At 37.1% G+C, this 14760-nt stretch overlaps 1 protein-coding gene across 1 annotated transcript in view; it reads left to right on the top strand.

Moving 5' to 3' along the window:
- The window catches only part of LOC141389530 (uncharacterized), a 1388168-nt gene that overhangs the window by 731933 nt on the left and 641475 nt on the right, over positions 1-14760 (top strand). The gene's annotated exons all lie outside the window — the stretch shown is intronic.

Raw genomic sequence — 14760 nt, 5'->3', positions numbered from 1 at the left:
CGTCTGGTTGGCTGGTGCGCATGAGAGTTAGATCAATCGATTCGGTTCAAATTTTGGGTATCGAAATATTTTTTCCAGATTTGATTTAAGTTCGAAGATGGGCCATATAGGTCCACTTCTTCAGGTACCTCCCCCACAAAAGTTCAAAAATGTTCGGAAAAATTGTGCGCACGATATCTCTTGAAGGGAGTAACCGAATTAGTCTACACTTTGCACATCGTGACATTTCTACCAGACATAGATAAGGTTCCAATATGGACCCTATTGGTCCACTCCTTCGGGTACCTCCCACACAAAATTTTGCTTAAGTGCAGTTTAAGGCTTGCTAGCGAATCGCTTTGATTTTTGTTGCGGCTACTTGTATTCACTACCCCCATTACGACGATAAAATTTTGTTCAGGAGCAAGTCCACACTTCCTCAGAAATCAGCACGAAAACTGTAAACAACCCATATACCATGTGTCGTAGTTGCAGCGCACGATAACTCTCGAACGGATCAACATATTTGGTTCAAATTTTGGGTCTTTCAATATTTTGCCCAAACTTAGTTTAAGTTCGAAGATAGACCATATCGGTCCACTCCTTCTGGTACCTGCCCCACAAAGGTTCAAAATTTTTCGCCATGACTGTGGGCATGATAACTCTAAGAGGGAGTAACCGAATTGAGCCAAACGTTGCTATTGGTAATGTTACTTTCAGGCATAGATCGGGTTCTAATATGGACTATATCGGTCCACTCATTTGGGCACTTCCCACACAAAATTTGGAAAAAGTATAGTTCAACAACTCCTCTCTGATCTTATTAATTTGTGATGCAACAGGTTGCACTTGCGGCCCATGTTACGTCGTTGTAATTTTTTTTTTCGTGGGCAAGTCCATTCTTCCTGAGATAATGACCCGAAAAGGTCTAGAAAATCCTACCGGCACCACCTAAAGCTAATGTGTAAAATAACCCTTTAAGAGAGGAATCGATTTAGCTCAAACTTTGTAAATCGTATTATTTCCTACAGATTTGTATTAGGTCCGAATATGTACTACATCCGATCACTCCTACTTGTACACCCTACCCAAAGTTTGGAAAAAATGCAGTTTAAGGACTCGGGTTGGAGCATCCTGAATTTTGTTGCAACATGTAGTTTTTTTGCGGCCATTCCCATCCTGGAGGTTTATATCTATCGGCTCAGCTGACTGATACTTTCTTACTTGTTAATATATTTTTCCTTTGACAGGTATGAAGTGGTAAGCACGCCCACCTTGTACTCAGAAGATGGACGATGTGTGTATAACTTTTAGAATCAGTTGTAATTTGAAAATGTTCACTTGTAATTTGAGAATTCAAAAAAAAAATTAAAAAATTGATTTTTTTTAAATTTAATTTTTTCCAAAATTAAAAAAATACTCCATGGGTTTTCATAACTCTCATATATTAAAAAAATCCATTTGTGTAAAAAAGCTATAATTTATATGGGAAACACACATTTTTACCCATTTAATTTCAAAGTATTAAAATAGTGTTAAACAGACGGAACGGGACGGGTATAAAAGTATATATGGGCTGAAAGAGGACACCCATTTTGTGAAAACGGAACTTTGTTCCAAGCTGTTCCATAAAAGTTCTAGTCAACTAAAGTTGGAATTTCACTAAAATTTAGTACCTGAGGAAAAATAAAATAGCTCACTCACTTTGTGTAAGCGCTACGGTTATTTATTGAAACGGTTCTTAAATCCTACTTACCTAACAAAGATACAATGAACACAATATCTGTTGTAGTTTCCCAAAAATAGCTATTTCTTTCTCCAAAAATGATTTTTTTTCAAATTTGCGAAAAAATTATCGCTTTTAGAAGCAAGCCCACAACTTCCAATATTTTAACCTAATTGTTTGGTATTGTTAGTTTAAATATGTTTACTATCGAATCCCATATAGAAATTAACAATCTGTGACGACAAAATATTGCGGTTTTGGCCAGGAAAATCGATTTCTGAACCACAGCACGACGGGTGACACATCAATTCCACGTTTTGTCCGGTCAAACAGGAGCTGCATTGAATTCGTCTTCTCTTGTTCGTTTTTCGAATTTCTTAGGAGACTTTACGCAAACAAATTGTAGTGTACCACCCAGAATTAACCGTCCTACATTTCTCAATCCGTATAGTCGCCACACGGTCAGTTTCACAGAAGAAACAGGCGACCATTTGCTTCGCAGTACTTCTTACATGCACAGCAACAGTCGATTCTGTTTTGTTTCGGGCTCCTAAGCATCCCTGATTCGTCGTCTGTGACGATCTTATAAACTTCGTTTGAAGCACCGCGATCGTTTTTATTCTCAACTAATAGACCCCGGACCGCGTTGTTGGCCCGTGGTAATGAGTTTTAATAAAAACTTTTTATAGATTTTATGCTTGACAATTCAAAAACAGGTAATTTCTGCCTCCTTCTTCGAATCATTGTCAATCCGAGGAGAATTTTAATTTTATCAACAGATTTTGCCTGTACCCTTTCTTTTCTCTTACGGATTTTTCGCCCATGGATACTGTTTAGTATTTATTATCGCCCATGTCCCCTGTCTTTATCCTAAAGCAATATAATTATAAAAGTTAAAAAAAAATGGTTAAGTCGAATTCTCCTGTTTATTGAGACTTATATGTTTTAGTTTTTCATCCACCGTTGTCTCGAAAATTAATTTTCAAGCCAATGCAATAATAATTTTAGCAGATATAGCGATTACAAAACAATAGGCCCCGAAATACGTCTACAAATATCTAGCATTTGGACCACGGGACATTCCTGAACATTTTCTGAAAATTGGATGAAAATAGGTTCAGAATTTTTGGGAAAATAATGTATTGAAAAGAGTGGGCGTGGTTATCAGATATAACATATTTAAAAAGGTGGGCGTGGCTTGGCTCCATATGTGTACCTGGGGTACACACAACCCCATTGCCTCCCAAAATTTATTACATAAGTTTGGCTTAGACATATAGCGTTTAAAAGAAAGGCGTGTGGGAAGTACCCCACCTCCTCGGAAATTCATTAAATATATATAACAACGGCAAACATTGAGCTTTTGCTGTAAATTTGATGGAAATCGGTTCAGTATTATTGAAGATATGACATATTTAAAAAGATAACATGAGTGATCTGGTCTTTAGGTGCCAAAGAAGTACCTAGATTGTAGATTAATCTGTAAATTTTTAAACCGATACATGCGTAATTTTTGGGTGACGTAGGGGATGGAAGATACCAAGGAACGGTCCTGACCGGTTTTAACATGGCAAAGCCCAGGATTTATCTTGGTCCCTCTTTCATCCCAAGTGGACACTGACCTCCCCGTGGTGTCACCTGGGGAACTGCCTTCAACACCCGTTAAAGGTAGTGAGCTAACATGTGCCGCGCGTTCACCCATAAGAACGTTAAAAACTTGGGTTTGGGCGTCGGGTTAGTAACCCTCCCCTAGAAAAAACAGCCTACTATGAAAAAACGAAAGAAAAGAAAAACAAACCCCTCTAAAGTTGACGAACCCCGCAAACGTTTTAAGGACCATGATCTGCGAATCTGCACCTGGAATGTTCGCACTCTTTATAGAGAAGATGCAGTCTTTGCATTGGCAGACGTACTTGAAAAGTACAAGACCGATATTACTGCCATACAGGAAATACGATGGATTGGGAAAGGCGTCACAACAACACCTAAAGGTGACGCACTGTATTATAGCTGCCATGACGTAAAGCATGAGTTTGGTTGTGGATTCGTAGTTAGTCGGAGACTAAAACATCTTGTATCCAGCTTCACTCCAGTGAATGAAAGACTTGCTGCAATTCGAATAAAAGCTAAATTCTTCAACATCAGCTTTATTTGCGCTCATGCTCCCACTGAAGAAAAGGACGAACAGACCAAAGATATATTTTACGAGCGCTTAGAAGAAACATATGACCGTTGCCCTGCCCATGACATTAAAATCATTCTAGGCGATTTTAATGCCAAAATTGGAAAGGAGAATATCTTTGGACCAACAGTCGGGAAATTCAGTCTCCACAATGAAACATCTAACAATGGTATGAGACTGATAGACTTTGCAGCTGCAAAAAACATGGTAGTTAGCAGTACCAGATTTAATCATCTCGATATTCATAAGGGCACCTGGCTGTCTCCAGATCAGAAAACAAGAAACCAAATTGATCATGTTGTGATAGATGGAAGACATTCATCGAGCGTGTTGGATGTACGATCGTTCCGAGGCGCAAACATTGATTCGGACCACTACCTTGTTGCAGCAAAGGTACGCACCCGCTTAAACGTAGCAAACAAAGTACGAACAGACACAACACGAAAGTTAGACATCGGTAAGCTGCAATCACAACAGATAGCCACAGCATATTCCACTCAACTAGCCCAATTGCTTAATCAAAGCCCTCCTCATCCCGATAACATATCAGCGCAATGGCAAAGCATTGCCCACTCCATGCAAACAGCCGCAAAATCCATACTTGGATACCAGAGACCTCCACCAAGGAATCCATGGTATGATGAGGAGTGTCGTGCTGCCACCGAAGAGAAAAATGCGGCATATAAGGCTACTTTACAATCCGTAGCAACGCGTAGCGCACGAGAGAGATACAGGGAGAAAAGGAGAGAGGAGAAACGTCTTTTCCGCAGGAAAAAGAGAGAGATGGAAAAGCGGGAGTGTGAAAAAATCGAGATGTACAGGAGCCAGAATGAAGTCCGAAAATTCTACCAAAGAGTCAAGCATCAAACTGATGGCTTTGGTACAGGCACATCCTCCTGTAGAGACCAGCAAGGTAATTTGGTAACTGATACAGATAGTGTACTCAGGATATGGAAAGAACATTTTTCAAATCTGTTGGTATCCAATAGCAGCGAAGACGACGAAGATACCACAGTCCCAATCCCAGAAGATGGTATTGAATGTATACCGCCCAGCCAAGATGAGGTAAAGACAGCAATAAATCGGCTGAAGAATAATAAGGCAGCAGGGGCCGATGGCTTACCAGCCGAGCTGTTCAAAACCGGAGGCGACACGCTGATAAGGTGTATTCATCAGCTAGTTAGCACCATCTGGCAGGAAGAACGAGTACCCGACGATTGGAACCTGAGTATCCTGTGCCCCGTCCACAAGAAGGGAGATAAGACTGTATGCTCTAACTATAGGGGCATAAGTCTACTCCCTATTGCCTACAAGATCGTGTCAGGGATATTGTGCGAACGACTAAAGCCAATGGTCAACGAGATTATTGGACCATACCAATGCGGCTTTAGACCTGGCAAGTCCACCATTGACCAGATATTCACCCTGCGGCAAATCCTGGAGAAGACCCAAGAGATGCAGATCGACACTTACCACCTTTTTGTCGATTATAAAGCAGCCTTCGACAGTCCGCTGCGCTCAAAGGTATTCCAAGCCATGTCTGAATTTGGTATTCCCGCAAAGCTCATTCGGCTTTGTAAAATGACTTTAACTGACACGAGGTCCTCAGTTAAAATAGGAAAGAACCTCTCCGAAGAGTTTGGTACCAAAAGAGGTTTCAGACAAGGAGACAGCCTTTCGTGTGACCTCTTCAACATCCTGCTAGAAAAGGTTATACGAGAGGCAAACGTCAAAAGAAGTGGCACAATCTACACCAATAGTCACATGTTACTTGCTTATGCTGATGATATAGACATCATGGGTCGATCAGTAAAAGAAGTAACTGATACCTTTATAAAGGTCGAAGGAGAATCTGCTAAAGTGGGTCTGGCGGTAAACGGTGAGAAGACCAAGTTGATGGTGTCGACGCGCAATGCGTCCATTGAGCTCGGACCGACTGTGGAAGTTGGTTCCTATAATATTGAGGTAGTAAAAGACTTCGTCTACCTCGGCACCTCCGTCAACACAACAAACGACATCAGTTGTGAAATAAAAAGAAGAATTGTATTGGCCAACAGATGCTACTTTGGATTAAGTAAGCAGTTTAAAAACAAAGCCACATCTCGTCAAACAAAAATAACGCTCTACAAAACACTGATACTACCCGTGCTGATGTATGGCTCCGAAGCCTGGGTACTTGCGCAAGCAGACATGGCAGTGCTTGGTGTGTTTGAGAGAAAAATTCTTCGAAAGATCTACGGACCAATCTGCGTTGACGGTGAATATCGACGTCGCATGAACCACGAGCTGTATCTGCTATACAACGACATCAATATTGTTAAACGTATCGAGATGCAGCGATTGCGTTGGCTAGGCCATATCATAAGAATGAGCGATGATGAACCCGCTAAAAAGGCGTATGAATACATGCCACATGGCGGTGCACGCAGAATTGGCAGGCCAAGGAATAGATGGCGCAAACAAGTGGATGATGAGATGAAATGGCGCGGTATTCCAGAGTGCAAAGCAACAAATAGAGAGGAATGGAGATCTCTTCTTAGTTCGGCCTATAGAACAAATGTTCTGTAATGGGCCAGCTAAGTAAGTAAGTAAGTACATGCGTAATTTTTGCAAATATAGCATTTTTTGAAAATATCGCATAGGGGAGGTACCCCGCCCCTCTGGAATTGTAGTCTGTTTTCGGGGGCCAACCCTGCGCATTCCCTGATAATTTCAGAAAAATAGGTTTGGTAGATTTTGCAGAAAAAATTTAAATTGAAAATTGAAAAAAGTGGGTGTGCTAAAATTTTCTTTCTATAAAAACCTAAGTTGGGTTATGACGGCATTTGATTTTTATTCATATAGATATGACGTTTTTTTAAATATGGCAAAGAAAAGTATCCCGCCCCTTCAAATTTCAAGAAAATATCGATCTTATTTTCACCGTAGGTCATCCTTGTATATTCCCTGAAATTTTCAGGAAAATCGGTTCAGTAGTTTTTTAGATGTAACATATTTTAAAAAGTGGGTGTGGTCGAGCATTTGGGTCCTAAAAAAGTGGGTAAGGCCGTAGAGACAACCACAATTGTCTCGCAAATTAATTTCCAAATCGATACATTTGTAATTATTGTAAATATGGCATGTTTAAAGAAATAGGGTATAGGGGAAGTACCCCGCCCCTTCCGAAATTCAACAAAATATGTAGCCAATTTTCACTGGGGCTATCCCTGTACATTCCCTGAAAATTTCAGAAAAACAGTTCAGTTCGGTAGTTTTTGTAGAAAAGATTAAAATTTAAAAAAATGTGGGCATAAAAATAGGCGTGGACAAATTTGCTTTGCATAAAAACCAAAGTTGGGTAATGGCGAACATTTCAAAAAAAAAAAAAAGAAAAACAAAGAATTATCCAAATCGGTCCAGCCGTTCTCAACTGATGTCATTACCAACGAACGACATTTGATTTTTATTTATAAAGATATAGCATTTTTAAAGAAATAGGTAGTGAACATTTCTCATTCCCGGGAATTCCTGGGACTACGTGAATTCCTGGGACTACGAATTCGTGGGGCATAGACGTGACAGAGAGCAAGGGATATTAATCGATTTTAAACGACATTCTGTCAATATCTTGAAAGTACCAATAAATCATATATGGCAGCTGTTCAAAAATATCCTCGCAAAGGCTTCCTTCATATCAAAGATTGCTGTTCGATTCTATTTTTAGGCCAAAAATATGGATCGTTCTATGGTTATAAGGGCGTGTCGATCATAGAACAAATCCATTGACAAAAAATTTTTACACGGTTGACCTTTTATGTACAAGGCTTCTCAATTGCATCACAGTGGGACCAAGGATATAGAGGGGTACTTATACGAACATACATACCATTGTTATTACTGACTTCCAATCCTAATATACATTACACAGTTTTTAATAATGCATAGAATAATTTTGGATAAAACAATAATTCGAATCGATCACAGCTTTAATATCTCTTAAGAATGCCATCAATAAAAATTTAGACTAGAATAACAAGGAAATGGCTTCAAAAACTTCAGAACATACTAATTCTTCGACGTGGCCAACTATAAATAAAGAATTACGTGATCGCAGCAAAAATTCGGATCCGTTAGTCATTACGTCACCCATTACAAAGTAATGTAAACAAGCTTCTTTTGGAATTACAAGTCATCTGAAAAGTAATGGGTTACTTCTTAAAAAATTTACAAGGCAAACTTACTTTACTCCTCACTAAGTAATGAGGACGGTGGTACAGTGTGTGTGTATCCGACTATAAATCCTAGTGTTGTGTGTTCAACGCTCACCGTCGGCACGCGAGTTTTTGTTAATTAAAAAATAACAGTTCGTGGTGCACATGTGCACTGCACATTTAAGTTTTTAAGCAACCCTTAATATTCGTGTGGAGAGTCTTTGGCTAGAAATCACAGGGTTCGTGTGTTCAACTGGGGCAGACAGCGAAATAAAATAAAGTGAAATAAAAGTAAGAAGTGTGATTAAATTAAAAACAAATTCTCTACATCAATTGTTCTAAAAATAGAATTTTTTCACCTTACTTTTCAACTTCTAGTGGCCACAGTATAACTAGTTATTATAGTGGTCATAAAATAACTAGAAACTGAGTGCGACATGCCCTTGTAAAAATAATGGGGAAGAAAGGGGGTTTGGGAGTAGTTACGGCTGCCAAAAGTCCCTTACAAAACCCATGATTTTGGGAGGACTTTTTTTGCTGGGATGCTATACAGACTTCGAATTCCAGAAAAAAAACATTAATTATCAAATGACCAAAATGTAAATATATGTATATTAGGGCTATTACTTTTTTACAACCTCATAGCCCTGTATCATAGCGTGATGAGTTTTGCCATATAATTACATAAAATCATAATTATAAGGTGATTCGGTGAAAAAACCTCATGCACAAAATGATTTTAAAATTTGAATTTATCAAAATTATGGACAATTTTTGAGTCACTGTAAGCAGATATACAATTAAAAGTAAACTTTAGAGTCACATGAGATAAATAAACTGACATAACATTTATTTCTCACTAATTTTCTTCAATTCTGAGAATCGTAAAAATGTCGTAAACGCTTTTATTTAAAGATATAATTTTTTAACAAACAACAAAAAATTTAAAATTTTTTCATGTGCATGACCTTTTTCAATCTTTGAATGAAATAAACATTATTATAGTTATTAGTAGGCTTATATTTATTCATTCGTGCAAAAAAAAAATAATTTTTGAAAAAAAAAATTCATTTCATAAATTTTTTCAAAAAATTATATTTTTAAAATCGATTTGTGCGTGAGGTTTTTTCACCGAATCACCTTATAATTATGATTTTATGTAATCTTATATTTCAATGGAATAAACGATAGCGTAGTGATTATTAAGCAAAAGTTCATTCATCCCTGCTACAGGAAATCATTTTTGAGAAAAAATGTCAAAAAGTCATAACCCTAATGTATATACTTATACGAATTATCGCGATTTTTACAATGGACCAGCAGTTTGTTATAAATTATCGAGAATTACGCTGAATTGTCACTATTCCACTATATTCCAACATTAAATAATTCCAAAATTTAATAATTACAAATACCCGTATTGTATTCCCAGCAAACCAAAAGGCAGATTTCCTTCCGATTTCTATACGAATTTTCGTAGTTGAATTTGTTCTGATTTCGTTGTCGGAAATAAATTTCCCCTCGCATAACAACCACCTTTTATATGTAGATATCTAACAAAAAGGGGTTGGTTTCATTTTCGTTTGTTGTCGAAAACCAAAGTGGTTAATTAAAATGTTCGCATATACAAATTTTAAATATTTTAAATATTAATGCATCATATAATAATTCAAGCTAGTGTTGATACAGTCAGCATATTCGTAAAAAAATTGTACATGGTTCTACTATAACTACAAAATGATAACAACAGTGAAAATCATTAGAAACGTTTGAAATTACAATCTTCCAATAAAAAACATAACAAAGAAAAATTGGTCAATAAAAAACATCAGAAAATTTTTATCTTCGTTACTCATTCGACATTTTTCCGAAACTGTTCAGAAATTTTTTTGAAGATTCAGAAAATTCCTCCAATTTTCATGCAACATTATTCCGAAATCGTTCAGAAATCTGTGCAAAAATTCGGAAGAAAAAAATCGCTTTCCGAATTTCCCAAGGATATTCTTTCGATTCCGTTCCGAAATCTGGCCAAAATCAATCCGACATTTCGTTCCGAAATTATGTCAACTGACAACTTTCGTTGAGATATCGCTCCGATTTCGGATCCGACATCGGACGTAGCCTTCGAATTTCGTACCGATTTCGTTACGATGTAGGTAGAAACAACGTAAACTTTGTGTACGAATATTTTGAGTCTGTCAGCACTAGCTTGAATTATTATATGTTGCATTTATATGTAAAATATTTAAAAATTGCATATGTGAATTTTATCATTAATTTTATCATCAACGAATTCCCCTACGAAAAACCATATAGAAATCGGAAAGAAATCTGCCTTTTGGTTTGCTGGGAAAAAAACCTCTTAGTGATGTTGGAGACATTTCCTGAGTATTTGAGCCATGTAAACCTTCTCTACAAGTGGTGTCTTAAGACACGCTGTTCGGACTCGGCGATGAACAGTAGTTCCAATATCATTGAGCTAATATGAATCGGGATGCATTCATTGGTATGAGAACAATTATAATTAGTAATTGGTAGCGCTTCTCCACCATTACAACAATATTCGTCATTAACAAACCCCACCAATTTTCTTTCTTTCTTTCTATGATTTTTTCTATGTCTGGTAACATAAAATGAGCATTTAAAATGTTTGAAACTTAAAATACTTTTTCTTTACTATTTCCAAAAAAATTTCGAACAAACCTCGTTCTTTTAATCTACTCATAACGCTTTTACGTACGTTCGTTACATATTTAAGTAGAGACTTATTGTTCCATTGCCATGGTCAGTGCACATTATGCCTGTGTGGTATTGTTGTTGTGTTTTTCTTTTGATTTTTCATAGCTTATGGGTATTACGTGTGTTAAAAATGTTATTTAACATTTTTTCCAAATCTATTTTTGCGGTTTTTCTAACAATTTTTCGCACATTATATAACAAACGTTATGGACATTGGTTAAGTGTCAGCTTGCTTGCTAGTCATTTCCAGCGTCTATTGTCTGATCAAATTTTGTTGGCCATTTTTTTTTTTTGTGACCCACTAATCTGTTGATTGTGGGTGTTTGTCAGTTTAGTTGGCTGCTAACGCTGCCGTTGATGATGACGATGAAGTATTTTGCTTCATTGTATTGTGTGCCACGGAGAGATAGTAATTGTGGATTTCATAGATAATCATCATTAGCTATTACAAATGATGAGTGATTTGTAAATCTAAATGATGTTCATTAGATTGAATACATTGCCCTCAAAACAATCAACACCAATGAAATATCTGAGCGAAAAAATAGTAAACATTTGAAATATATGTATTTTAGTTTTTGGTATTTGTGTCTTATTTTATTGAATACCCCAGTAATACGAAGTGACTAAATGATTAGATTTAGCGTTGGAATATAGATAATGGTGACATGATTTTTCATCAAGTGGTGTCATACCATTTACAACATACTGTTCAGATTTTGTCATATGAAGTAGCTTCCGTATCATTCAGCAGAATTAATATATAAACTAGAGAAACTCTTTATTTTTCCAATGGAAAGGAGCCCCTCGAAGTCTCTGTAACCTATTTAGGTTCATATAACAGGACTAGAACGGAAGTTCGAACGCCCCAGCAAACGCCCCAGGAACCCAGCAAAAAAAGTCCTCCCAAAATCATGGGTTTTGTAAGGGATTTTTGGCAGCCGTAACTACTCGCAAACCCCCTTTCTTCCCCATTATTTTTACAAGGGCATGTCGCACTAAGTTTGTAGTTATTTTATGACCACTAGAATAACTAGTTATTCTTTGGCCACTATAAGTTGAAAAGTAAGCTGAAAAAAATTCTATTTTTAGAACAGCTGATGTAGAGATTTGTTTTAATTTCATCACACTTCTTATTTTTATTTTGCTTTATTTTATTTCGCTCGTTGTGCAAGTTGAACACACGAACCCTCTGATTTCTAGCCAAAGACACTATATACTATGCCACGCACACGAATATTAAGGGTTGCTTAAGAACTTAAATGTGCAGAGCACATGTGCACCACGAACTGTTATTTTTTAATTAAAAAAACTCCCGTGCCGACAGTGAGCGTTGAACACACAACCCTAGGATTTATAGTCGGACACACACTCACTGTGCCACCGTCCTCATTACTTAGTGAGGAGCAAAGTAAGTAGGTTTGCCTTGTAATTTTTTTAAGAAGTATCCCATTACTTTTCAGATTACTTGTAATGGGAAAAGAATGGGTTACGTAATGACTAATGGATCCGAATTTTTGTGGGAAAGAACATCTGTGAACAACAACCTGTTCGAACGAGGTTTTATAAAGGAAGTTTTTTTTGTGTACATGCAGCCACTTGTTTTCACTTTTGCTTCTTATGAAACTTTCTTCAGCAGGATATTGAAAAAGACCACCATGTTTTCCGCGAAAGTTATCTTTTGCAAAACTGTAGTTTAAGAGCATCTCTCCGATCGTTAACTCAAATGTTGTATTCTTGAATGGAGTCCACATAACACCAGCCGTTACAATCCTTAAAAATTAGTGTTTTTGCAATTAAATTATAATAGTCTCCGGGTAAGATCGAGGAAATAGTGAATTTTATGAATCGGAAGCATATAAGTGTCGCGGAGGTGCAGGAAACCTAACTCAACAACAACTACAGGTTAAAGCGTTGTGATGGTTACAACGCACTGTGGTCCCAACCTGCGACAAAAATCGATATCAACAAATTTCAATGACAATTCAGCAAATTATCTGTAAACATAGTATATTCGAATATTCCAACAATGTTTTTATACCCCCCACCATAGGATGGGGGTATATTAAGTTTGTCACTTGTCGAAATAATCATTGTAGACCCCACAAACTATATATTCTTGATCAGCGTGCAATTCTACTCATTATAGCCATGTCCGTCCGTCTGTCTGTCTGTCCGTCTGTGGAAATCACTCTAGCGTCCGAACGGATTGACGTAGGTGGATGAAATTTTGGGAAAATCCATTATTTGTGCGTAGGACTTTTGGTATTGAAGCGGGCTATGTAGGTCCACGCTTTCGTATAGCCCCCATACAAAATTACGAGTGACGCGTCGTCGTTTTAAGGAATTTTTAAGATATTTGTCCCATTTTACCACCGAATTGGTTGTAATTTGGTATTTTGTGTCTGGTTTATATAGGTCCACGTTTTGGTATAGCCCCCATAAAACGCCCCATATAAAGTACGCGTCATTTTCATATATTTTGAATGTATTAGTCCCATTTGACAACAGAATCGGTTGCAACTTTGTATTTTGTGTTTCCAGAGGCTAAGAAACATTTCTACCATAAAATGTTTATATAGGTCCACTTTTTGATATAGCCCCCATAGGACGATATCTCCCGATTTTCGGTATTTTGAAGGTTTTGGCCTCATTATTACACCGAGATGGCTGAAATTTGGTATTTAGTCTTCGGTGGGGGTATAAAACTTCCCCCCAAAAATTTGTAGGTATAGGTCCGCGCCATCATATAGCCCCCTTAGATCGGTAATTTCCGATTTTCGGTATTTTGAAGGTTGTGGCCACATTAATCCACCGAAATGGCTGAAATTTGTGGTGGAGGGTATAAAAAGTTCGGCCCGACCGAACTTAACGCTTTTCTTACTTGTTATTGTTTGTTTTGGTCTTTTAGTTAAAGATTTACATATTTTTGTTTAGGTATCTACAAAATATACAATTGGTACTAAATTTTATAACTTTTACAGCCTGTTCATGTATGTCGACCGAAAGGTTTCTTGCGCTTCGGAAGTGGAAAAAAATCATTTTCTGTTCATGTAAACGTCTTCAAAACGAAAATCTATGCGACCGACAAGCCATACGAAATAACACGTAAACGTACACTTTTCCATTAAATTTGGGTTTATGTATTTCGAAAGCACTGTCTCTTATAGAAAGAGAATGTCAAAAACACTCACTTGCTTTGTAGCTGCCGAGTAGAACGTAAACTCGCGAATAACACAAATTTATGCAGCACATTCTTGAAACAAAATAAAAATTTTATAGACACGTTCTAATGGCGGTTTCATTCATTATTTTGAAGAAAACATAATATAATATAAAATAAATCAAAGTACCGACACAGTTTATTTTTCAAACAAAACAAATCACATATCGTCTGCTCCGTCGGAAAAGGTCGTAAGTCCCTCTCAATAAATTTTTCAGGAGGAAGAAAAAACATTACGGCGCTTTTTGTATTAAAGATTTTATTATGGTGGTAAAGGCAGAATTCTTCGTTTATTTATTCTGCTTCAATGCCTGTACTTTGTTTGATAAAATTCCGTCGCGTTTGGGAGATAATTGGATGTCTTTAGACTTACGACCTTTTCCTTGTACAGTTTTGTATTTTTGTAGGAACATACGACCTTTTCCTACAATTTACGGACGTTTTTAAAATAAAATATTTATACTTTACAAAACAATGTGGAAAGGGTATTATAAGTTTGTTTTGTCCAATATTCGTGTAACATCGCGAAGTATTCGTCGTAGACCCCTTCCCCTTCAATTTGTTCATACCTTGATGAAATAAAGCGATCTATCTATGTGTGTCTGTCTATCCATTAACAATTGTAATAAAACTCCAGGCCTCAATTTTGGACCGATCGTCACGAAATTTTGTGGAGATTTCGGGTTCCGACCAGAAGTGACCCCATTAGATGTTGGTTATG

Source organism: Musca autumnalis, unplaced genomic scaffold (genome assembly GCF_047663935.1).
Source record: "Musca autumnalis isolate F117 unplaced genomic scaffold, ASM4766393v1 scaffold_1, whole genome shotgun sequence".
Classification (NCBI taxonomy): Eukaryota; Metazoa; Arthropoda; class Insecta; order Diptera; family Muscidae; genus Musca; species Musca autumnalis.
The sequence above is the reverse complement of the archived record's forward strand: the minus strand, read 5'-3'. Positions and strand labels throughout refer to the sequence as shown.